Source organism: Lagopus leucura, unplaced genomic scaffold (genome assembly GCF_019238085.1).
Source record: "Lagopus leucura isolate 7727_CA_CO unplaced genomic scaffold, USGS_WTPT01 Super-Scaffold_100033, whole genome shotgun sequence".
NCBI classification, from domain to species: domain Eukaryota; kingdom Metazoa; phylum Chordata; class Aves; order Galliformes; family Phasianidae; genus Lagopus; species Lagopus leucura.
The window spans coordinates 5543278-5570479 of NW_024962282.1; the positions used below are offsets into that span (position 1 = coordinate 5543278).

Sequence of the window (27202 nt, forward strand, 5' to 3'; positions counted from 1 at the left end):
TACGATCATATGAGCAAAGGATGGAACAGAGGAAGATATTTGCTTCTTAGTACCTCAAAGAGATTGCCAAGCCCAATGTGAAAAATGTTAAGAACAAAGTGAAAATGGTGCCATTTGTGAGGGTGATGGAAAGGTCTTGGTGATGTTATCAAGGTTACTAAAACCAATGTGCTTTTCTTCATGTGCATTCTTCCTATGTAGCTGCAGCTGCCCATCTCATACAAATCCTGTAATCATTGCCATAGAATTTCAAGTATAGTATCAAGCTGTTATCCGCTAAGCATTAATATCAGAAGCAATGTAATTGTGTGCTGCTTCATCAGTGGATGATCGCATAGAGCTGATCACAGAATGTGATTATGGACCTATGTTCTTGCTGCCCAGCTGCTGTTTGAATCAAATAATATTTTCCAGTTGTTTGTAAAAGCTTGAGATTTCACATTAGTAGAAATGGAACATTAATAATAAAATCAGTAACAACTATAGAAGGACAGTGTGAAAAACTGTAACTGAATATTCTTGCCCCGGATATTGCTATCATCTGAGCTTTTAGGGTGCTGTGTAGATGAGTGCAATGGATTCTCTTTCCATACAGCTCAGCATCCAAGTTTACTTGCTTCAATGGGAATAGGACTAAACTCTTTGATAACAGAATTTCCTGAGGAAGAATAGCACAGCACAGTCACGGTCAAATCTAGTAATTTTTCTGCTCTAATCATCCTAAGTCTCAAAGAGGCACTTACACCCCATGGGGCTGATATTTACATAATTGTGATTTATTGGGTAAAGATTTTTGTAAGGTAAAGAAACATCAAAGTGTTTTGTCTTCTTGCTTGATCGCCGAGGATCGCTGCTTCGGAGCCGGTGCGGCCAGAAGCGCGGCGACTGACCGCGAGGTCCGGGGGGATACAGGGATCCCCGACAGAGGGCAGCTCTCGGCCGGGCAGTTCTCGCGAGAGCGGCCGACGCGGCCACGGCTCTGCATCCACGCTCCCTCGCCTAGAAAAGGCCTCCGGGAGGGCAGCGACCCGTCACAGGACACGGAGGTGTGTGAGAAACACCTCGGCTGATTTATAGGGGAGAACGGTAAGCCGCTCCTACACGGGACTCCCCAGCAAGGACGGCTGTTATCGCTCTGGGGTGAGTGGTAAGTGCGCGGGCTCCTGTTAACGACCCGCCACGGGGCGAGGGCAGAGCCAGCACTGCCGGCAGCAGGCGGGGTGATCAGGCACACCTCATTAACACTGTTTAGTAGCGTTACTGTGCCTGCTGGTTTGCGATGGCTGCACCCCGAGGAAGGCTAACGCCACAAAAATTGTGGAGACCCAGATGGAAGTCGCATGCTCAAGCAGAAAAGAGACTGCAGCCAAAAAGTACATGGAGACCCAGACTGAGGTCCTGTGCGTGCTTGAGAGGATAGCTGATGCTAAGACAAGTGTGGAGACTCAGAGCGAGGCCCCAACACAAGATGCTAGGACGCAGGTCACCAGCTGTCACAAGAGCCAGAGCCTGGCCTTTGCCGTGCTGGGCAATGGCAGTGGTAGTTGCATAAGATGCGACCAGCTACATGACTTACTCAGCCTTCTGGTCAACCTGGAGGAGGTAGAGAGCTGAGGGCCATAAAGGAGTGTGAGAAGGAAACTGATTGGTGGTGTCCTTCACTATTGGTCCCGAGATGTTGGCATGTAGCTGAGGCACCACATGGAGCATTTCACCCCCCACTGCCTTGTAAATAGGTGGGAGAAGGGAAATGGCAGGCTGATGGTGCTGCAGTGAGCCTCCTGTCCTCTCTTCCCTCTAGCAACAATTTGAGAAAGGAGGAGGAGTGAAAATGGGTACCGGCTCGATGAAGTGGGCATCCCCCATCCTGACCATCCTCGGCTCCCCAGGTGCCTCTGAGCAATAGGGTTGAAGCCCTGGAACTCGAGAGAGAGAGATGAGTGGGGGTATGGAGGGAGGTTCACCTGTTAGGTTGCCTCGGGTAAAGCAGTCGACCCTGCACCTCAAGACTGCCTCCACCCGGAAGGTGGAGTGTACCCTCAGCAATTTGCTGATGACACCAAGCTGAGTGGTGCGGTTGGCACGGTGGAAGGAAGGGATGCCATTCAGAGGGACCTCGAGAGGCTGGAAAGGTGGGCCTGGGGGAACCTGATGAGGTTCAACACGGCAAAGTGCAGAGTTTTGCACTTGGGCCGGAGGAACCCCAGGCATCCATACAGGCTGGAAGGAGCGGTGCTTGAGAGCAGCCCTGCGGAGAAGGACCTGGGGGTCCTGATGGATGAAAAGCTTAACATGAGCCAGCAGTGTGCTCTTGGGGCTTGGAAGGCAAATGGTATCCTGGGCTCCATCAGAAGAGGGGTGGCCAGCAGGGACAGGGAGGTGATTGTCCCCCTCTACTCTGCTCTTGTGAGGCCCCATCTGCAGTACTGCGTCCAGGTCTGGAGCCCCCAGTGCAGGAAAGACTGGGAGCTGTTGGAGAGGGTCCAGAGGAGAGCCACAAAGATGATGAGGGGACTGGAGCACCTCCCCTATGAGGACAGGCTGAGGGAGCTGGGCTTGTTCAGCCTGGAGAAAAGAAGGCTGTAGGATGACTTCATTGCAGCCTTTCAATACCTAAAGGGAGCCCACAAACAGGAGGGGAATCAACTCTTTGAAGGGGTTGATAAGGGCAGACAAGGGGAAATGGTTTTAAGTTGAGGGAGGGGAGATTTGGATTGGATGTCAGGGGGAAATTCTTTACAGAGAGAATGGTGAGGTGCTGGAACAGCTGCCCAGAGAGGCTGTGGATGCCCCGTCCCTGGAGGTGTTCAAGGCCAGATGGGATGGGGCCCTGTGCAGCCTGGTTTAGCATTAAACGTGGAGATTGGTGGCCCTACATGTGGCAGGGGGTTGGAGATTCATGATCCTTGAGGTTCTTTCCAACCCTGGCCATTCTGTGATTCTGGTACCTTAATAGTTTTGAACATCATATGCAAAGGAAAGGTAAAGGAAAATATATCTTTGGAGTAATTAGGGAGAAATCACACACAGTATTTGAAATCACATAGGCTGTATGACTGTTTTTAAAGGAATGCAGTCAACATATTGTGATGAGTACTTATCATCAGTGCTGGTATTGGACATGGCTGTAGGGCTTGAGTATCTGATTAAAATAATTGGCTATGTGCTTGAGCAGCATGTTTATACTAACTTTACAGGGAGCTAATGCTGATGTGAAGAAGAGCTTTCCATAGCATTTGATTTTTCTCTGAAGAGTAATGTAGGGCATTGTAATTTCAGTTATTATGCCACAGAATATATGTTCTGGAGAAATGCGGGTTGTTTATCAGTTACCTTGGGCTGTTATAACTTCTGACTGTACTTCGTTTCAGTACTTAAGCATAGGCTTGTTTATTTAGCACTTTCACACATTTTCTGTGCAAATTCTTGGTATCCTTTTTGTTTGTCTCAGGTAAACTTAATTCAAATGAACCATTGATGTAGCTCTCTGCTGTTTGTCGTATTATGATCTCAAACTTCATTAAAGGCATGCATTACTTGAACTTAATTGATTAAGCTTCTTATAGACATGGGAAGAACTGTGCTTTTGCTTTGTACAGAAAGAGGCAAAATATTGAAGGCCAGGCTTAGGAAATGAAGCAGGAAAGATTCTGAAACTAAAACCACGGCTGTTCTCCTTCAGTGCTTGTTACAGCTTCTGGTCTTGGATTTTCTGTATTTTTCAGAACATAAGTAAGAAAAGTGAGGATGTCTTAAGGGCTTCATGTTTTGTTTCAGTGATGGGAGGGAAGGCTGCTGGGAAGCTGTGTCTTTGAGTAGATCAGCTGATGCAGCTGAGGGATTAGCAGGAGGCTTGCACAACACAAGCACGTGGCAAAAAGGAGCACGAGGATGTCTTGAGGAGCAGGAGCTGGGAGCAGCTTCCTAAATGTACTCCATCTGAAACTGAAATCCTAGTTTATATGGATTAAATATGCAATATTAAAAATAGCTAAGAGACCCAGAATTTTTATGGTTCATATGCAACTGGAGTAAAAATCCATACCGATTTGTATAGTTTCAATGATTTTTATTTTTTTTTCTAAAATACTGAAGGGAGAGCTTTAGATAAAAGATACACTTTGATAACTTCAGATTCTGAATTAATGGAAAGAATAAAAAATATGTATAAGCACTAAATGCTGAACTTAATTTTATTTATTTTATCAATTGAAAACAGCTCTCAGGCTCACGCACAAAAAAATTGCCCATAGGGTGTTGTATCCAAAAGGTGATTTCCCATTTAAAAAATCCTCTCAGTGAAATTCCTGTTTTTTCTCTTAGTAGTGCTAGCAGTAATCACCATACTCACTTCTAGTATCTCCATGGCTTGCAGCGAATGACAAATTCTCAGTGGTTCTCAAGTATTTTGTCAATTAAATGTTGTAGTTAAGCAGTTCCACACACATGAAATACAGAGCATGAATACATCATATATGAATACGGACCTGCTGAAGTCTGTTCTAAGAGAAAATGTAAAAATAAGTTTGTCTGACAGAAATAGCCATGCAAAGCACTGCTCTAGGTTGTGATCCATCACAAGCTGTAATATGTCGGTCTCTGTTGACTGTTACCAGGGGTTAAAATGAGTTCTTACAAGGTTGCTGTTTGTCAGACATTTATGCTCACATCTTCCACTAGGTTTTACAGCTGCAGGAGGTTCGGAAACAAAGCATTTGAGTTTAGCAACCAAACCCTGAGGGAAGATTAGTATTAAGTGTAGACAGTGTGAGAATTCAGATGGTGCTGGGATGAGGTGGGTTCTCTTATCTGGTGTTGTATCGGAAATGCTACTGAGAGATTTACAGGCCTAGCCGTGTTGTGTGCTCAGGGAGGAGACATGTTATTTGTAAATGTTTTGGTTGCACATTCTGGCAGCCCCCTGCCTGCTCACCGCCCAAACAAATTCTCTGGCTTGTGATGCTCAAAGTCTGGCAGTTTTCTGTGGAGTTTCTTCCCTGTGTTGCCAGCCATCTCTGACCACTGCGTTGTTTTGGTACTGCTCACTGAGATGCTAAGTTTTAAATCTTTTTCTTCACTTTCAGAATCTTAATGTGACATTTTTCCAAGATTCTTTGTTCCCTTTGTATGACTGACTGAATCACATTCAGGGAAGCTGCTGATGGCTGAATTTAAGGAAGGAGTTTCTGGGAAAGAATCCGCTTAGAGATCCTCACTGCTTCCTTGCCCTGTGGGTTCCCATGCTAAAACATCGTCTCCACTAGCACTTAAAAATGGGGTTGCCTGTGTGTGGGGAAGATACTGGGGAAAAAGGCAAAAAAAGCCTGCACAGTTCACTGCTTGCTCATTACTCAGATAATTACTATGGGAAGGGGTATCTTTTAACATCTATTATAGCGGTACATTAATTATCACTTATATCACTGTCTTCTGACCTGTTTCATTTCTGATAACCTCTAATTCAGTTTTCCAATGAAACATCACAACCCTTTGACTTCAAATGGTTTTCCCCTGCCCGCCGTACTTTCTTGTTGAGTGTCCCTACTTGGAGGTGTCTTGGCAGGCCCCAAAAAGGGTGCATGACTGCCATGGGTACAGCAGCACCAGCTGCAAAGGCTGGCAGTGGGGGCAACAGAAACAATGGGCAAATGTCCAATTTCATACAAGTGCAAATTGTCATCCTGCAGCTTAGGTCAGCTGTGCATATACTGCCAGTTATTTCTGTGCCTCCTCCAGGTGTGAGCTTACATAACTTTGAATAGCTTTGTTCATTATTTATAAGAAAGGGTTTTTTCACTTAATGATTCCCTTTAATGTCAGGTTGTTTTAGAAACTGTAAAAACAGTGACAGTTATTGAGGTCTAAGTTTGCAAATCATAGGGAGGTATTAGTTAAAGAACTGAGGAATTAAATGATGATCCAGGTGAACTGTGGTGTATTTGTCTATTCAGATATTAAGAAATAAACAAGTAGACAGTTGCAGGCACTTTTAAAATGGGAAATGAGCTCAAAGTTAAGTACTCTGGAGGGAGTAGTGTTAAACTAAACATGCTGCAAAAAATGCAGGCATTGTGCTCAGTGGTGGAGCAGCTAGCAGTTCCTGAAAGCACAGATCAGCAGTCAGAGAATTGCAGTGGTATTGACCGGAGCAATGCGCCCGATTTTCCTTGCATAAGTAGGAGGGCACCTATGCTGCAGATGGAATTAGCAGAGAAAAGGTTGGTGTTTCTGAGGGAGCTGTTGAGGTAGGCTGTCCTTGTAATATAACTCTGAATGAATCAGAATAACCTCATTTACCTTAATCAATTTGAAAAGAGGATAAATTATTTCAAGGACAGGGTTCATTGTGTTTATTCACACAGTACTACTCCTTTGCACAGCAGGCTATTGAACAGGCTGTAATTCAGCACTCCTTTACACATTTTTCATTCTATCTTTGTAGGAGATTCTAGGGGTTATATAGCAAGGAAGCAGATTTAAAGCTAGCTTGATAGGGGATTCAGCTTTCTCTGATGTTACACGGGAATTTACTTTGTATTTTTTCAAGCAATCCTTATTTCTAGTGGAATGGACAGGACAGAAGAACACATTCATTTGCACTGTCAAGGGATTTTGTTGCCAGTAGGAATGAAAACGTTTACAGGTGTCAAGTGTCACATAATAAAAATGTGAGAATGATTTCCCTATTGGAACTTCCCCAGGTCCTGGTTTTTCAAAAAGAGAGCAACTGTGGACCTCCTGTTTCCCCCACTTCTCATTTTGTGTGTAGGTGCAGAATTGCCAGCAAGTGGAGCAGGGAGAATTTGGAGGACTTTATAAACAGAGGCATTACAACGTGATGGCATACCTTTGTTTTTTTCCCAGCTGGAGAACCTTCCACTGGAGGGGGCTGAAAGCAGTGGTGCTGTGCAGAGGCTAGCTTTAAGTGCCCTCTGGCACTGTGGAAATCTCCAAGATGAAATTCAAGGCAGCTTTATCATGTCTGCTTTGTGTCACTCATTGTTCAAGCAGAAGTTGAAGGATCAGGTTTTATGAATGGGACTGACCCATGATTCAAAAGATGCGATTTCTAATTGTAGGCTGGCTATAAACTTCAAGCAAGTCCTTTTTATTTGATTTTTCCTGTATCTTCTGCTTGGTTAATTAGTATGGTAAGCTCCTGGGGCCAAGCATGAATTATTGCTATCAGCACACAGCATGTCTGGCTCAGTATGGCTTCAGCCTCAGAGATCTCTTGGTGCAGTTGTAATGTGAATAATACTGCCTTCAGCATAATAGCTTTTCTGAGATGCCTTGAAGATGGCTCGTGCTAGGCCCGAGATATGCTTGAGAGGCTTAATAACATCTAATGTGCAATAAGGATTGCATCACTGGGAGATTTTTAAATCTTATTGAATGGCTCTGTGGATGCTTTCAGAAGCAATAAAAGTCAGTCCATGTCATCCTGTATTAAAGAAGAGGAAAAACAATCCAAGCTCTGCCTTCGCTGCATCTACTGAAATCGAGTCCAGCATAATGAGGTGACAGTCTGCTGTATGTCTTCTCATCCACTTACACACTTTCCAGAGAGTCCTAAGGAAGGAGGAGGAGAGTTTTCCACTTATATGATTCTGGCATAAATTGGATCTAGGAGAGGGCAGGAAGTGTTTTTTCAGAAATACAGTTATTCTGGCCAGTAGTTGTCCAAAATAGTTTGGTTTGTGTTACTTAGGGTAATTACGTGTAGAATTGGCAAGGTAGCTAGCTTTGTGTATAACTGACTACTTGGAAACTAACTTTCAGCAGTGTGATCTGAGATGATCATGTAAGCAAGTAGCAACTTAGCAAACTATGATATCAAACAAATGAAATAAGCAAAATGATACCAGACACTCAGACTTAATAATTTTATTTCCTTGTAACGTTTCTGTTAAGCGATGCATTGCTATGTCAGTATGGCAGCATCACAAGTAGCTATGACAACTTACTACAGTACCAACTGCCGTGCCTTTAATACTTGCTGCTACTCAATCTTAAGCATTACGTAAAGCAAGAGATTAAGTAGGGATTATTAGTGGGGGGGAAATCGTACAAGGACTTTGTATGAGCTCTTCTGCACAATGAGATCGCCTGAGACAGATGGCCCAGTTGATGTTTGTGTTCAAGTAATGTTGTTAGTCTTGATGCTTGTAAGTATGCAAGAAAATAACTGCCTGCTGTCACTCAATGTTGTCAAAGAAAGCACTGTTCTGTAGAGTTTGACATCAACCACTTTCCTTTTGCCTTGTAGTTTTCTATTGCAGGAATTGTACTGCTTGAATGTCTGTTTTGAAGTACAGAATGGATGCTTCCTGGAGGATGTTGACTCAATATTGCGATAGAGTAGACTGCTGTAAAAAAACTGTCTACAATTTTAGAGTGGAGTTCTTTGTATTTGCTGGATCTTATAGAATTAATCTAAACTCGAGTGATGCTTGAGAGATGTGTAGTTGCTAATACACTAAAGCTGCGTGAACACACATGGCTTCTTGTGGCCTTTGCCTTCACCTGACCTGCTGCTCCTCCAGCAGATCTGGAGAGACAGATGCAAAGATGTAGGCTTGACGTCTGTGGGAAATGAGATGGTGGTCATTTGCTAGCAAGCTGAAGGCCATGGGCTGTATGCAAGAGTTAAAAAACCCTTGCTATTCAGAATGTTTGTGAGAAAACAGTGCACTTGGTCTCATTACATAGGAACTTTAAACACATAGAAAAGCTAAAGAGCTGCAGCAGGAGTCCAAGCATCTGGAAAGTATGTTGCTAAGTAAATGTGATAAATGATAAAATTGTTTAGAGGAGAAAGTAGGGAAGAGTTAATTAAAGCAAATATGCCAGATCCTTGGTGAATAACTGGTAGGGCTCTAGATAGCTTCTGATGTAGAAGAGTTCTGTATCTCAATAGAAACTGTCTTATCTGACAGTCACTACACTAACCAGGCTGAAATCGAGGGCATGGGGAGAGAAGTTACGCGCGTGTACAAGAGCAGTGCTGATGCTGCGGTGAAGAAACGACTGTAGTAACAAATCAAAGAATATCAAACACAGTGAATAATCTGCAAAGAGAATACTGATACACAGGCAAGCCTAAGCCAAAGAGCATAACCATACCGTTGTAAATCTGGAGGAATACTAGTTTGTGTCACAGCTGGTAGTTTATTTTGTTGAACATGCATTTTAATTCTTTATTTTACAGAGGGTCAGATTTATTCATCTGTTTGTACTTTAGCCAGGATTCCCTCAATCTGATAATCCTTCATATTTGTGTAACATCTTAATCATTTTCATGCTATAATATTTTGAGTGTGCAGAGGATTATAATTTAAAGTGATGAACAAGCAGCTGGAACAGAGAATTCTGTAATAGAAATGCTACTACATTACTTTTTACTACCTTTAATCTCAGGTTCTTCATTACTTCGGTGATACTGACAGTGATTATGAAGCATGGGGAGAGAGGACTCTTGCAGGGCAGTTGTGGTGAAATGGCAATGTATGGTCTGTCAGTCCTTGCTCAGAATAATGCCTGCTGGCCCATAGCACCTCCTAAATACAGTTCAGCTTCTGTATTGAACAAACAGCAGCAGGGAGTATCCATAATGTATCAGAAGAATTATGCAAAAATTAATTGTTTTTTAAATACAGTGAGCTTATTTCTCATACAGTAGTTACTGCAGTTTAAAATCTCTTTGCAAACTGGTTGTTGAATAAAGAAAATGGTGTTGAATCCTCTTTACAGGGGAGCACTTTCGGGCCAGGCACTGGACAGGGCAGACAGTGAAAAGCTGCTCTCAGACCTTTTAACCAAGTACAGTTAACTACAGGCGTTTGTTACTCTGAGGAAACTCTGTAGATCTCAGTTATCTGATGTCAGACTAGATTAGTAACATTTGGTCTATTGCAAATGTAGGCTCTTTTGTGACTAGTGTAACAATAGATGTTTCATGCCGTCACGCAATAGCATTAAAAAAAAATGGCTTCTGGGCACTTCTGAAAACTTAGTGGAAATTTTGTGTCTCACGATGCTACTGGAACAAGAAGGGGATGGCACTTCAGCAAAGCATTTCAAAGCATGGAAATGGACATCCCTGGGACCACAGTTAGACCCAAAGGAGTTATTTAGGACAAATAATTAATTAACCAAAAGATGCTTAGCTCGTTAACCAAAAACCATTTATACTGAACTAATGGGAATCACAGTTGTGGGTCAAATGTGCATAATTGTTTTTGAGGTGTCGTCTTTTAACTCAAATTCTTAATGTGAAAGGAGGGATAAACTAGATTAAACGTAATTTTGGATTCAAGTACTACATTTTAAATGGAATTCATTTTTTAGTGGAGAAAATGGGAATATTTGCAGTGGTAAGGTGACATTTTTCCATGCTTTGTCTTTGGCCACAGAACCGTAAGCAGCATTTGTGTAAAAGTCAGTTCTCAGCACCACGTCAGCCTGTGAGTGCCACACAGCTCCAGATGCTGGCTGATGTGGGATGAGGAGCCCTGGCCGCCGGCCCATCCCATGCCTGTACCATGCTTTTCCCAAGCCCTTCCCACTGCTGCTCTCCTTGCTACTCCACTGTGGCTATGATTTCTGCCATGCTGCTAGTGCTGACCTCATGTCTCAGGGGAAGCCTGTGGCAGTGATGGAGGCAGAACTGGCAGTGCCAGCTGCCACTGAGCTGGTGGCAGGAGCTGGCAGTCTGAGTGGTTCGCATTACGGTAGATAATACAGTAGATAGTGCTTAATCCTCTAGGTCCTTTCATTCGTTGCTAGATTCTCCTGAGAGGGACTGTGAGAGCAGTAACATTTCAAGGACTTTGCCTTCAGAGAGAGGCAACAATTTAGAACTCAGTCTGAAAATATCTGCTCAGCGTATGTGCAGAGTTAACCTCCTTTAGCATGCTGAGCGGAGAAGCATCAGCAGCATTTGCCAAAAGCCTCCTAAGGGAAGTAATTTTCGGTGCAAAGTGGTCTTCTTCAGTTGCACACTGAGCAATGCTAAAATGGAATTACGCTTCCAACTGATTTCTGCAGTTGTTCTCCATGCTGATAACATGGGTACTCTGAGTTCTGTGTAAGCTGGTTATCTGCTCCTTGGGCAGCAATTCTGTTTGCCCTGATGTAAAGCTTTAGTTTCCCAGAGACGTTGATCGTATTGTATTGCATCAGGAGGAAATGATGTCTGCTTTGGCTGAGATGAGGCTTAGTTTCAACGTGCAGAGTTCATTCAATAATTGCTCCTGGTTTCAAGAAAGAAAATGAGGATACATGGAGTCAGACATGTACAGCTGTTTGACTGTGACTCTGTATGTTCCATTTAGGCATAATCGATGAGTTTGTCATTTACATAAAAAGGCTATAATACATTGCAGTGTTCAAACACAGCTGTTTTGAGCCCCTGCTGGCTGCAGTGTGTGCAATTCTGACTCTTCCTGGAGAACTATGCGTTTGGAAAGTGAATGGTAGTGATTAAATTTACCTACCTCTCATCAGTGTACAGCAGCGATGATTCAAGTACTGTCCACAAAATGTGTCACATGCTGCACGTATCGATATATTTCTTCTGCAGAAAGCTGTTTGGTTTTGCCCAGATTGTTTTTGTTGGATTTTTTCGGTTGGTTTAGTTTTGTTTTGTTCTTTCCTTAATACTACTTAGATTTTTCACTGCCAACAGATTGAATTTATTTTATATTTTGTTTCAGAAAAAGAAATGATAGGAGAAGAAATTACATCCTGATGAGCTTTAGTTCCTCTGAGTGGCATGGAAAGCAGGAGAAAACTCTTGATTTTTGTCTCCAAGCCATTCCCAGGTAGCATTGAATTATTCAAGTGATTGTGCTGCTGGCTTCCATCACACTCCGTCAGAAGTGAACTTGGTGGCAGAGATGTGTAATTTGCAGAGGTATAATTAACTAGACATTTAGCTGCTTCACCAGGGGGTTAAGAAAACAGAAGGCCAGACTGACAGTTGGTCAGTGGATTGCTATAGCTGCATGGCTGGAGAGTTTCTGGTGTCCAGAGAGCTCGTTCATTCAGGCAGGATTTGGTCGCCTCCACTTGCTGCCCCTCTTGTTCATTACCTCATTATTTGAAGAGAGTATAGGCTTCCACCAACAGATAGGTCTGGGATAGCCAACAGCTCTTAGCGCTGCCTCATTTTGTACAAACCCTAATCCCTCTCCCCTCGAGGGAAGAATCTGTCACTCTCTCCATTAGGAGAAATTTATACTGCTTTGTTATTAGCTTCTGTCCTCCCTTGCGTTTTATGCTGAAGGGATAATAGGGTTCTGTATTACGAAATCTCCTTCCATTATTTATCAAACCAACCACATCCTGGCATGACTTTGCTTTTCCCTATGGTGAGACTTCTGAGCCAAAACCTAATAAATGCATCTTGCACGAGTGCTATTATATCCAAAGTGCTCTGTATCACTGGACTGCAGTGGTTGTGCAGCACCAGCTGTGCCTTACATACCTAGCACGTATGTGTATAAGCTGTCTATGGGTATGCTAAGAATTTACTGAACATAACAAGTTACTATCAACAGAGTGACTTTAAAGTGTCCAGAGATCCAACTCTCTGCTACAATGAGAAGTGCAATTGAAGAGTGAATTTCTGTGCCGTCTGCTGAAGATGGGTACCTTTGGTATGGCTTTTAGAGACCTGCCCAGAGTGTGGTTTTCAAAAATTGACTAGAGTGGCAGTGGAATCCCTTTGAAATATCAGCTTGGTGATTTGAGCTTTACCTTAGGAAGTGAAATAGCACCAGTTTCACCCTGAGATGTTTGAAGCCCACACTTTACCTCCTGTTGGAGAAGGATGTGCAGTGAGGGAGGAGGATTGGGGAAGGCATTCTCTATTGCTGCTGTTGATACTATCATTATGCCAAGACAAATTCAAAAGACTGCATGGGAAACATACAAGGGCTGCTCTGAAAGTAATGCTTCCTATTGTATGATGTTGGCCTATGCTGTCAGAGGCAGATGTTGATGGATGGCAGTAGAGGTTGAACCTCCCCAACAATGTTCCATTCCATTTTGTTGCTGTGTGATAGGTGGCAGCAGAAGGGCATTCTGACAGAATGGTGTCTGACATGGAACTCTGGATGAAGCAGAGGAGTGTCACTGAATTCTTCCAAATGGAAAGAATTGCATCCATTGCCATTTGTCAACCAAAACCAAACAGTGGATGTTTCAGCAGTGGTGACAGAGTGAAATTAAAAATATTGCTCTTGATTAATTTTCTTGGTAGCAGAGCTTACCCTAACCTTTAAAGAATGTTTGATTTCTGTCTGCTTCTTCAGAGTTTCTAGTAGGAGGCAATATGGTCAGTACCTAGTTTTTACATTAAACTGTCTTTTATTTATAGATAGATTATCAATAGGTTGCATTTACAAAACTACTGCAGTGTTGCACATTGTCAAGATATTGGGAACAATGTCTAAGGCTAAAGTTCTGCTTAAGGAAATAATAAATACAATTTCTAATGATAAGCCTAAAGGCATGAGGCTGTTTCTCTGAAGCAGAAAACTGTATTTGGAATTGCTCCTGTAATAACCAGCTAAGAATCTAGTTTTCCAGAGATTCCCATGCGACAGATATTTTTAATAAATTCTTCCAAGAAAAAAAGTTCTTTTCCTACTACCTCCTTTGTGATTTTGTATGTGGTAGGCATAATATGTGAGCATCAGATAGGTACAGTTCCTCCTTGGGTAATAAATAGGGGAAGAGAGGAAAATAATCTTACCTCATGGCTTAAGAGATTTTCCCAGCAGACAGAAATGTGTCAGTCTATTGCAGTTTTCTTCAGCGTCCCATGTGAAAATGTTACATTGCCACAAATGAGAGAAATCTGAGAAGCTTAGTCTTCCTCTTCACTTGTCTCCATCTCTGCCCCACTGAGCACTGGGATAGGTTTGGCTGCTGTACCTTGCAGTAGATGCTGTCTCCAGACTTCTTGTGAAGGCTTGCCTACCCTGTAGCAAAGGCCGGTCCTCGTGGGTCATGGTGTTACAGGCTTGGTAGTATTGCAGTGGTGGAGTTCAAGAGCCATCTAGCACTAGGATTATGTTTTTATAAAGGTCCTGGTTAATGCACGGATGGCCTCTGGTCAGATTGAAATGCAGCAAGTGATTTGTAGTAGAGGGAATCTGTGATAAAGCCAAACCCAACTTTTGGAGATAAAATGCTTATTTATTCCTTATTTTCATCTCAGTGTGTATTAAGGTCCCCTGCTCAGAGGCAGGTGGGATGAGGGAACACACCCCAGTTATGACATGAGGCATAAGGCAGTGCTTTTCTTATGGCACAGTATTTTGACAGACATTTACTTGAGGAAAAGAAAAATAAGAAAGAAAACAGAAATAGCTTCTGCACACGTTAGAATTGGTGGCAGACGCTGTGCTAAAAGGATTTCTGGATTACCCGTGGCGGAAAAGGAAGGACTTGCTGAAAGCAGGTAGGGGAAAGAAGTAATTTCCTGAAAGTTTACTGCAGTTGGTGTGGGCTCACGCTCCTCTGGCACTGCTGCTGTGGCCTCATCAAGCAGCAGCACAATGTAGTCGGATGAGCCACTAAGGTCAGCAAGAGCAGCCTCTGCAGGCTGCCAGCAGCCCACCTAGGGGTGAATTGCAGATGCAAAGCAAGCCAAACCTAATGCATTTCAGACTATAAAATATATTGGCATGACTGATAATGTTAGTAAATCATTTTGTCACTACTGATTTTTTTTGTTGTTGTTCACAACAATCACAGCCAGATTTAATGTGAGAATGAATGCAGAAAGCTACAAGTAATAACCTGTGGAATCACAGAGCAGCTGAACTTGTGTGAATGCTAGATTTATGTGATTGGAGTATAAGGCAGTTTGGGAATGACCAGAACAAAAGGTCTTGTTATTTTTTCTTATCTGTAAATATTTAGCCATTCTGTTCTTAAGGGAAATACTCCATATTTGCACTCTCTTTCGATCTCTGTGCTTGTGGACAGAGTGTTACATAAATACTGACTGAAGCATGCTTCTTTCAGAGTATGTATTCCCTTCAAATTCTGTGGGTTTTTTTTCATGAAAATGAAAACAACTATAAAACATCATATTTATTGCTTTCCATAGTTGTGAAAAACTTTTCAGAAAACCCCTTCTTGACAAGTAATTAAAAATTGACTAACTCATCCTTTTTGAAAACATCTTTGTGTCTCATTTCTGAGTTTAATGAGCGTGACTTCAAACTAATTCAAGATTTAACATCTACCTTTACTGCTGAGAGTTGTCAGCAGCCGCCCTGGAGAGCCATTTGGTTCATTTAGCAGGCAGAAACCTTTCAGAGTCTGTGCCAAGGCCTCTGTCCTGCTCATGGCCAAGGTAATGAAGAAAGCAGGTTTGAAACTGGACCATACAGGTTGTCTGTTAGTACTTGCTATGCATGTTTGGAAGGAGCTGTTTCACACCAATTTTTGAGGTATATCACTTGTTCCAGTCCATCTGTATCCAGCCTTTTGCAGGTAGATGAATACATTGCCTAATTTTCACAGTTCTTCCTATCAGCTTCCCTTATACAATGCATGTGCACTTCAACCCATGTCTTAAACTCAAAGGAAAGCCAAAAGAATTCAGCAAATGGGCAAGACAGGTTTTTTCATTGGTTTAATTATCTGATGTTGTTTTGCTTGCAGAGGTATTTAAGCTTTACTGCAGTATGTTGGCCCTTGTTAATATATGGCACTTTACATAGATCCCCCCTGAAACTGCTACAAGCCTAGCTGGGTATGCTGAGCAGCTTGCTTCTTTAACACGCATCATACTGCTGCATCTGCTGATTTGTTTGACAGTGGGTGGGTGCAAGCTGCTCACTGTGCTGCTCTGCAGGGTCATGCACAGTGATTTGAAGAAGCTTGGCATGGACTTCCAGTAGGCAATTTTACATGCCTAGCATGCTCCAAAAGGGGTTCCACAAAACTTTGAGTATATTACAGATGCAATCAATACAGGAAAAGATTTTTCTCCTTCTTCCCTCTTTTGAGTTGAATTTCAGACAAATGTAGGCTTAAAAGTGTCTGTTACTTAGTCTCTGAATCTACCATCTGGGAGACCAGTGGGGAGGTGTGCATGCTCCTCCATAGTCACTGCTGGCTGGCTTTACTCTGCTGATGTCACAAGGATAAGTGTTTCAGTTTCCTATTTTGTTTTGGTCGTGTTGGCTCCTGCACTTGCAGTGACAAGTGAACATGGCCAACTCCAGATAAGAGGTAGCACCTTCATTGTAATTTCTGATTTACAGTGGGCTCACCAGATACAGATACTCTCACGTAAAGTCTTTATTAATTACATTATTCACTTGAAGTCACTTTGCGTCTTTAGCTGGAATATAACTTTTTGTAGTTGTTGACCCTGATCCAAAAATGAGATTCTGATTTGGATGCATTTGGATTCTGATTTATCAACACACATTTTGCATCTCTTAGGGTCCCTGCTCTAAATATATGCATGGGAAGCTAAGATGTGTCAAACATAAGCAGCACTGAGTGTTACAGCCTGGGGATAATATTCTACAGCATGTTAAAACCCAAGATGCCACTTCTCAGTGAGGACAGAACCCAGTTCTCATGTTATTTTCTTGTTGCATAGGGAAAGCTGCTTGAGTATTCTGGAGAAAGTAGCACAGCTTGCTGCCCGCACATTGCTCCCTGTCCTTGTTACCTGCTGCTGGCACTGGGGGATGCCAAGGACAGGGGTAGATGGATTTAAGATCTGATGGAGAACTGTTATCATAGTGCACTCATGTGATTGCATATGTGACAGAAAACAGTAATTCCTTTCTGTTCTCCATTACTGCATAATGAATCGTGTTCATTTCTAATTTTCCATTACAGCTGTATACTGAAATTAACTGTAAAAAAAATGGAATATATACATTAGTCTGTATAGAGCTGAATGTTTGTAGTATTTACTGAATTTGTACTATTAGCAATGTGCTCATTCATAACTCTTTAATGTTTTGATATATAGAATAGTTTGAGTAGATTGGTTTTACTTTTTTCTTCACCTGTAGATTTACTTTCTGCTTAATTTTATCTGTGTGGCTCAAACAGACTGAACTTAGAGTAATTTTAGTTCAGGAAAAACAATGTGTATGAGGTGCGTATGTGTACACTGCACCCTGTGAATGCTGTGGGCTTTCTGCTGTGGGTCCTCCAGCAGCATCTTCTTGCTCTTTGTTTTGCTTTCACACTGACTGTGGCTGAATGCCGCGTCTGGGGCCTTTCACACAAATAACTGGCAGAAGTAAAGTCTTTGAGGGGGTTTATGGAGTCTTTTGTGCTCCTTGTTGAGAGCAAATGGAATCAGATAATCTCATCTGTTTCTGGGATGGAAAATATTTGAGCACTTAATTAAGAAGGGTGTTTTCAAGGATTGCAGTAGGGAATATAATTTATATAGTAGTGTGCCAACTCTCTGCTGATTATGAAGACTTGTTATGGAATTTGCCTGTTTTCTAGCCAAAGGATTGGTAGTGGAAATGTACTGAATATGCGTGTTAGAATATAAAAGGCTTGCTTTAGAAAGTAGAGAGAGAGAGACATACATCATGATCATGATCACTGCAGCAATAAAGAAATCTTCCTGGTAAGAGAACTCTGTGTGGTGTGACTAACTCGTGATAATTGGTGCCCAAACAGGGACCTGACCAGAGACTTAGCCTAACTTGAAGACTGACCAGTCCAGAGCACGTTGGAAAATATATGGCAGGTGTTGAGAAAAAACGTGGAAAGGGGAGCGCTGAGGTAAACGCAGCAGACCGAGGATTCGTCATCCCTTTGTTTCGATTGCTGGATGAAGGTAAGTGTGCACACCATGGGGAACAAAATGACCTCAGAACAGAAAAACATCTTAGTTACCTTTCAATATATACTCAAACGACAGGGGGTGTGAGTATCCTCCCTTGATCTACAGCAAATGCTTGCGTGGGCCACCAGAAAGGATCCCTCCATCACTAGTTGGACAGTTTACAAGCCAGAGACTTGGGAAGGGATCGGGGTGAAATAGTGGGACGCATCCACTAAAGGTGATAAGATGGCATCCAGGGCCTATCATTGGTCACCCCCAGTCTGCCCAAGGATGAAGGAGCTGCAGGCTCCTCAGATTCACCCGCTCTGCCAGCACCCCCCTCACCACTGCGGGGAAGCTTGCCACCCCTCCTCCTGAGGACCCTGATGATCCCTTTGATCCTGGCCCGACAAACTGATGAAGAGCCGGATCTGTTTCCCCCCGATCCACACGATGCATGGGCGCTCGTTCAGAGGGAGGCTAGGAAAGCTGGAGACATGGATATGTTATGGGCTTTTCCTGTGATTATAGACCCAGAACAAGAGCCACAGTGGGGGGGCTGCATTGTATAGTATCCTGCGAGATTTACAGCGTACAGCCACAGACCCTTATACTGTCAACTGGATTCAATCTGTATGTAATAGCTCCGTTCTCGCAATGCATGGTTTTAAAATGATTTTAAAGTGTCATCTTATCATGATCGATATGCAGTATGCTGTGCGGGGAAATTGAGAGGATTGTCACAGACTCAGGTGACTGAAAATCAAGTGCTGCTGCAGAGAAATCCGCTCAGGGCTGTAGGTGGGAATGCTTTGATGAGGGAGGGGAATATCTCCACCCCAGCTCAGCAGGTGCAAATTCCTGTAGAAGGGTTACAGCAAGTTAAGCAGCTGGCAATGCGTGCTCTTCGAGCCGTGCCTGAGGCAGGATAGCAGAGAAAGTCTTTTGTGAACATCAAACAGCAGCCCCAAGAACCATATATGACATTTCTGGATAGGCTTAAGAATTTGCTAGAGAAGCAGGTCGATAATGCACAGGCGAGAGCTTTTATATTTCAACAGCTAACAACTGAAAATGCAAACGCTGATTGGCAGGTGTTACATGCTTTATAGCAATCCCACTACTGAGGATATGATTAATGCCTGTATGAATGTTGGCACGCACCAACACCAAGTTGTGCTAGTGGCCCAGGCGTTTGCTGCTTTATCTCTTAACCAACAGCGCAGACACATTTTGACTGTAACCAATTTGGTCATGCTCGCGCAAAGTGTCCATGGAGGGGCAGGAAATCACAGCAATTATGCCCAAGATGCAAGAAGGGCAACCACAGAGCAAGAGATTATTGGTAAAAACATGGTATCAATGGCCGACTGCTTCCTCCGGCGGGAGGAGCACAAGGGGGGAGGGGGGCACACGATGACAGTAAATTCCCCTCAAGCACATGATGACAGTAAATTCCCCTCAAGCAGCTGCAGCAGCTTGTATGCCAGAACCTGGGGTAGCACTGGCATGGATTTGGCCGCCTCCTCAGACACAATCCTAAATGATACCACCTTCGCCTTAGCTACACAGGTATTTATGGACCCCTGGGAAACAGCATGGCAGCACTCTTAATGGAATGGTCTTCTGCTACATGGGTGATCCTTTTGTTTTGCTTGGTGTTGGTGCAGATTACATTGGGGAAATTGAGATAATGCTGCGGACACCAGCCCCACCTTGCACTGTCCCTGCAGGAAGTCGTATAGCACAACTGATTTCCTTTCAGCCTAATCCGCCCCAACGAACCAACATCCCACAGGGTGATAGAAGTTTAGGATCGACCGGTGAACTTCAGGTTTGCTGGTCTCAGAAGGTCTCGCAGGGGAGACCAAATCTGATTTGCGTGCTGCAACAAGGGAAACAAGAGCTTAAAGTGATAGGTGGAGAGGAGGTGGGGACAAGATAGCGGTGTGCATCACCATGATTGCCAAGGAGAACTACCCCCTCTACATCCAGAGTGTTCCAACAGAAAATGAGGCTCTGGGAAAGAGACAAGGGGTCTGAATAAACGGGGTGTTTTGTAGCTAGCCTAAGATAAACTCTGCTGATTATGAAGACTTGTTACGGCATTTACGTGCTTTCTGTCCAATGGATTGGTAGTGGAAATGTACTGAACATGCATGTTAGAATATAAAAGGCTTGCTTTAGAAAGTAGAGAGAGAGACATACATCATGATCATGATCACTGCAGCAATAAAGAAATCTTCCTGGTAAGAGGACTCTGTGTGGTGTGACTAACTCGCGACACAGCAGTGCCTGAAGTCTGTTCTGTAAAAAGTTCTTACTTTAATTGCTACCCAGAACAAAACCCTTTACTTGTATAGACAGTTCACAGTTGCCTTTGCCAAAAAAATACTGCGCTGTTTGTCACTGAAGTTAAATGTTTGCCTTGAGTAAACTGTAAGTTGTAAACTGTTACAATAAATTGTGGGTTACTGCAGGATTTCTTCCAGGCAGTTGGCTTCTATTATATAGAATAAGCACATGCTAATTTGTATTTTATATGTAAACATGTAGAAAGACTTACAGCAGTCAGACTGTTCACAATATGATTCCCACTTGCACTAGGACTCCTACTACTAAACTCTTAGTTGAAGGGAAAAGTTTATGCAGTGCAATTGGACAGAAATCTTCAGCCAGCAGGCATCCAACAGTCAGGAAGAGGAGCATGGTGGGTGCACTCCTGATGCAGAGACCTTGAGCAGACCTATGAGTGGGAGACCTCATGGAACCTGCTTCCCACCTGGATACTCACAAGTGGGGTTCACAACCCCAGAGTTCCTAGGGCCAGATCCTGGCATGGTTGTCCCTTTGTATGCAATGGGAACAGATTTCTCTGATGACTAAGGGAAAAATGAATTGCTCCTCCATAACAAAATGGAGCAAAATACAAACAGCAAAAACATTGCAGATATTTTTCCAGATGGCCTGACTTAGATGTGCTTTTCAGCACCGGTCCTTTGGGGGTTCATTAGGAGGAACCTAACAGAATTTCCTGGGTCCAGGTGGTACCATGTTCATACAAATTATTCCCAAAAGATTGCACCAGTTTCAGCCAGACAGTCAGGTATTCATTGTGTGTTCATCCTTGGAATCAAATTGGCTGCTCTTAATCAAGTTTTATGTTCAGTCCATTACTTTTCCCAATTATTAGCAACATTTCCAATAAACTTTGATAAAAAGACTGACAATCCACATAGATCAAAGAGAATCCTATCAATATTCTTTTAAAAATACAGGCTGGAAAGCCCATATGTGCCACGCATCTGACAGCACTCATCTTCCAGTTTTGCAAAATTTTACTCATGCTATAGAAGTAAAAATTTTTGGTTTTTTTAATAAATGAATGGAAAATTCCATTTTTTTCCCCCTAATTTAGTTATGTTTTCATGTATTGTGAGCTATCATCTCTTCAATAATGGGAAGATTTTTTTTTTTTTTTTTTGAGCAATCATTCCAAGAGCTGCCTTGTACTTGAGTGTCCTGTGAACATTCTCTCAGATCTCAAGTGGGAAGAAAGCCAATCAGCCATATATTAAAATGGTGACCTGCAGAAGGGCACAGAGCACCCTGTCACTGCCATGTTCTCTAATCATTATCTTCTCTTTTTCCTCCACAGAATATGAAAAAACTGCTTGAACAGAAAGCAGAATCCCAAGTCAGACACTCTTCAAGCAATTCTGTTTCCATGGTTCTCTTAGCAGAATTTGAAGAAAACATTTCTAAACTAAAAGCAAACTGACTGACCTAAAATGTCAATGCACTTACATTGTTGGATTTAAATAGTGAAATTATGCAGACATTTTTAGTATTTAGGCAAATTAGTAAACACTAAAAATGCCAGCAATAACACCAGTTCTTGTCCTGTTTACATTCTGTGTTTGAAATCCTGTGTAACCTTTGCTGAAACCCTTCAGAAAATGGAAGTGATCTGAGTTGAGCTTCCATTTCCGCAGTGAGCAGTCAGGTTATATGTCTGCTTCTGCTTGTTCCAGCCTGCAGGTACTGCTTCATTTATCATTCTACAAAACTCTTGGAAGTAAGATCAGTCCTTTTTACACGTACAGAAGTTTCATTTTTGACAAGCTATTCAATTGCTAGGCCATTTATGCTTTATTTATTCGTAAAGAGAAGTAATCACTCCCAAAATGGCTACTGCTTGACAGCAACATTGATATTTTATCAGAGACATTTTATCAAAGGGACATTCTATTTCTTCCTTTCCTCAGTACCCATTGGCTCAACTAAAAGTCAAGAATTCATGAGCTCTACTCTTCAGTCACAAAATATTTTTCTCTGAAGTTTCCCATTTGTAAAATGAATTCTTCCCTTTTCCATAAGAATAAAAAAGCAGACAGTAACGATTTTCAGCTGCATTTTTAATACTGAGAAGTATTGTATAAAATTAATTTTTATGATTTAATGTTGTCATAAGTGGATAAGCAAAATATTTTTTTAAAGCTGTAACTCACACATGTTCCACTAGAGTACATCCAAACCTGTGCATAAGATGGTGTATGTAAATAAACAATTAACTCCATTTCTTAGGACAATAAATACTTTTACTTTTTACACTCAATTTCATTCTAAATCTTAGTCTAAGGATTTTTTAAATTCTATGCTTAATTTTTATGTAATCGTTTTGACAGGCATTATATTATCTAATGTCCTCATTGACAAATAATATCATATTTCAAAATAGCTTAGAGAGCTCTTGTTTTCTATTGCACTGTGTGCTGGTTGTGCCTGGTGTAAAGCAGTGGAGCGATACAATGACCTGCTGATCTGCTATTGAAAAAAGTGAAACTTTGCATCCTGCAGACAGTTGCAGTAACATGTTGTGTGTCTGAGGTGGTAAGCAGAGATCTGTGAAGCTATACCCATGCCTAGCCAGCTCTGTCTCTTTGTCCACAAGTCTTCTGCATCCAGTCACTGCTTTTTGCTAAGCCTCACTTGGGACAAGTTTTGCTGTTATTTTAGTGAGGGTTTTTCCTGGAGATAGGACTTGTGGCAGAAAACTCTCTCTTAGGGACAGTTAAGGTTTCCATGAATCTGTTCTTTGATTTGTTTGTACCAAGTACCTTGATTGCCTGCAAATCCTGAGAAACTTCTTCCTGAAATGACAGTCAGAGTTACAGGAGTTGGATCTGTGCAACGGACAGCTGCCCAAACAGCAATGAGGGGAACGCTCCATTCTTAAAGTAATGGCTTGAAATGGAGCAAACAGAATTCATTGTACATCTGAACAAAAGCAAAGGACTCCACAATACAAATTATTTACATAAATATATTTACAAATACGTTAATACATTAGTCTTATATCTATAAATTAACAAAAATAGTAAGAGTACTAAAGGGCTGGAATCAGGAAAATGGCTTATAAAATAGTGGGTCATTCAACTCAATAGTGGGTCATACTAATGCGGAGTCCATTCCAAGTCTCTGTCCATCACAGATTTATGAAATAATGATAATAAAGTAACAATAAATATGTATATATCCTAGCAGTGATTTGAGTACCAGGCCATATGCTGCAGATCTTTCCCTAAATTCCCAGGGTAATACAAGTCACAGTCCTTTTTGTTTTGCTTTACAAAAGGCTGGAGCTTAAGATCTCACAGAGTGGGTTTCACTGAGGGCAAGGTATTCTGATTTAATACCAGCACTGCTGTAATACCCAGGTGCCGTAGTCACATTTAGCCTGTTACTCTATATTGCATGTACATGTGTGTATGTGTGCTTATATATAAGCAAAAAAAAAAAGCCCTCAAAATGGGATTACTCTGTGAAACCCTAAACGTGAAATATAACCCCTTACATGCCTCTAAGTGCTGAGGATAAAGCTGCTCAAGTACTCCAACCCCAAATTAAGTGTGAACATGTTTCTCAAACTGTGATACTTAAGCAGATATGTCACTGTGTATTTTTATTCTTCTAAGGCAAAACAGTGTCAGACCACCACCAGTTTAATTTGGAAGGTGTAATTTACAAGATAATAAGATACTTTTCTTTCCCTGTATCATTCATATTTGCATCAAATGTGCTGCCTTATTTCTCATGGATCCTCTCTGTATAAGTATTCTATTTGTAATAGCAAGAAAAGAAGAAGTGCATATGGCACAGATGTAAATGAAGAAATTACACAAACTTAGTCTGTAGACTGACTGTAACAGAAATTTGGGAAGTTTCAAACATCATAGTTTTATTTTCTCACTGCAGGGTGGTGATACATACATTGCTATCCAGAACTGATAAAAGAGAGCTTGTTTTATAAAAGTCACCTGATCAGTAATATCATCACCTTTAAGCAACTGAATTGCCATATCAGCAATCCCCCTTATATGAAATGACTACAAAGAGTGCTTAGCTTCATTTACATTTCAAACAGGCTGACCTTAATATACTATCCATCTCATCTGAAAAAAAAGGCAACCAATGATTGCAGTGTTATTGAAATATGTAACAGAATGCCAACATCAGGATGTGTCATAGGATCAGGGGTTGCAGTCAAATGTGGGGCGAGGCACTTTTTTTTTTGAGTGAGAATGTTTTTTGGGGAGTGCCACTGAAAGCAGGTTTCCTGTTGTATGTGCTGCCTGGATGCTCGCTAAGTAGCAAGTCCCACTTCTGTAAAGGCAGATGTGTGTGCACAACATCATCCATCAAACTGTTTGGCAACAGGCAAAGTGCAGCTGATAAGTCACTGCAAATGAATTAACTTTTGATTCTATATAATCATATATAATCCTAATATTTCTGTCCCTCTAGTCCTTTTTTTGAAGCAGGAAAGTCAGCTTCATCTTTTGTCTTCACTAGCTGGGGTGGAAGCTTGGTTTTCCTAGTGATCATAAAGCAAGCTGAATCCACAGAGATTGTTCACCCCATCAAAAACAAACAAATGCAACAGTTCTGTTCCGTACATACATTATATGGCATTATTTTTTTGTCCTGACCCACAAAAAAAGCCATAAAGCTTCCAGCATGCAATACCTAAATTAGTGTTTCACCTCTTGGAGCTCCAATCTGGTGGTCCAGGGCATGCAAGAAAATGGCTGCAAGAAACGTATCTGTGCAGTTCCTTAACTGTTTTTCAGAAGGAACACTAGAATATGTTTAAAAATTTAATAAATCTCTCTGGCTTTACAACATCATAAATATTTCTGTAGACTGCTACCTTGGTGATCATAATGAAATATTTTACATGAGCGTATTCAGTCAAGATCAAATTTTTCTTTAATGAGAAATCATTATAATAATTGTTAATGTTACTGAAGCTACAGGAACATTAATTATTGTTTTCCATTAAGAGTTGTCTATTTAAAGCTGATAATGTGTTTTACATATGTACATTTGTGCGTATTGCACTGCGTTGCTCTGCTCTTCCCCACGGTTCTTTTTCCAGCTTGTTGATTTGCATACTATGCTTTTGGAGGAGTGATTTTTCCTTCCAGCTATGGGTGCCTAAAGTAAACAAGGCTCCTGATCTTGTTTGGGGATCATATTTTATTCAGTAGAGATGATGAATATGAACTGGAGCGAAGGAACAACTTGGTGCTATGCCAACAGGCGTGTTTAACCTAGGAAAGGTTTGCATAGAGTACTTTTCACACACTCCTCAAGTCTGTTTAAAACGATGGGAAGCTGTTGTGTTCATTTATTCATTTTAAGGAGGCTCTTCTCTCTGAAATCAGCTTCTTATTAACAGCACATGAAGATGGAGCTGCTGTTGCTTTTTTACTCCCTACGTGGTCTTATAAATAATAATAATAATTATTATATAGAGATTATGTAAAGACTAGGTGCATTTCCCCACAGCAATATGAACACTGACTCTGGAAAGCTTTTTCTGCTAGACCAGAAACATGCAATTTAGTTGTAGCCTCAGAGGTAAACACTGGTATTAGAGCAGTACTCCGAAGGCATAATTAAGTGCTTTTGTGGCTCTGTGCTTCATCGATGTAGGCTCAACAATTGCTGTGGAGCTCTGATCATGAAGAGCAAAGCTTTCTCACCATGAGAAATTCTATGTTTAAAATAATGTGAATCATGCTGCACTGAAGGTTAATGCAATGGGCTTCTGTTTAAATGGCATTCTTTCACATACAAAAGTTTGAATTACAATGGTTTTTTGGCTAAGCTAAATTCAGCTGTCTGAAATACCTGTCAAAACATGGCATGTAACATTATACAAGTGGATATCTATACTTCCTCAAGCAGAAGAAAAGTTTCTTTCCTCCGCCTAGAGGGAATGCAGGGTAGGAAGCAAAGCTAGAGGAATTGAGTGAGTGAAAGGAGCATTCAGGTAGGAGACAGGAGTTCATTTCTGCATAAATATAAACATATCTGACAATGTATTATTGTACCTGGAGCTAAATCTTACACAGAAAAATATGTCAGGCATCTTGGAAAACTGAAAAGCAAGGATTGTCGTGATTTGCAGTGCCAGTTCCTGGTCTTTTTGGGATGCATACAGGGTAAATAACTCCTGGTTCAGGTTCTTTTCAGAGAATCTGAAGGCAATACATGTCTTATCCACATGTTGTTAGGGATTTATAAGCAGCTGAAGAGCATCTTTTACTTTTGTGGTTGAAAAGCACAGAAATAGAAGATCTTGTACAGCTATTGCATTAGCCTGCCCTTTTTAATCTCAAACATCTTTGTTCTATAGAGACTAATAGTGTATTGAGAGTGGAGTTTGATTCTTAAAGTCATTATGCAAAGTGGTGTGTATGAGGAAAGAGTGATCCTAGACATATAAAAAATACACGAGAAAAAAGCCAAAACAATATATTATAGAATGGCCTGGGTTGAAAAGGACCACAATGATCATTTACTTTCAATTCCCCTGCTATGTGCAGAGTCACCAACCACCAGACCAGGCTGCCCAGAGCCACATCCAGCCTGGCCTTGAATGCCTTCAGGGATGGGATTGGGGTTAGGGTTAGAGTACCTAAAAGGAGCCTACAAACAGGAGGGGAGTCAACTCTTTGAAAGGGTAGATAACAGCAGGACAAGGGGAAATGGTTTTAATTTGAGGGAGGGAAGATTTAGGTTGGATGTCAGGGGGAAGTTGTTAGTGAGGTGCTGGAACAGCTGCCCAGAGAGGTTGTGGATGCCCCGTCCCTGGAGGTGCTCAAGGCCAGGTTGGATGGGGCCCTGTGCAGCCTGGTCTGGTATTGAATGTGGAGGTTGGTGGCCCTACATGTGGCAGGGGGTTGGAGATTCATGATCCTTGAGGTCCCTTCCAACCCTGCCCATTCTGTGATTTTTTTTTTTCAGAAAATTATATATGTTATTAAATATTAAATTAAAAATTGAGCATAT

General features: G+C 41.8%; 1 long non-coding RNA gene across 1 annotated transcript in view; it reads left to right on the plus strand.

Moving 5' to 3' along the window:
• LOC122185801 overlaps positions 1–21670 on the plus strand; it is a 119040-nt gene extending 97370 nt beyond the window's left edge. Inside the window, exons 4-5 of the long non-coding RNA XR_006180975.1 lie at positions 17692–17851; positions 21498–21670. This is a non-coding gene — a long non-coding RNA (uncharacterized LOC122185801). The remainder of the gene's footprint in view (positions 1–17691; positions 17852–21497) is intronic.
• Positions 21671–27202: the final 5532 nt, after the last annotated feature.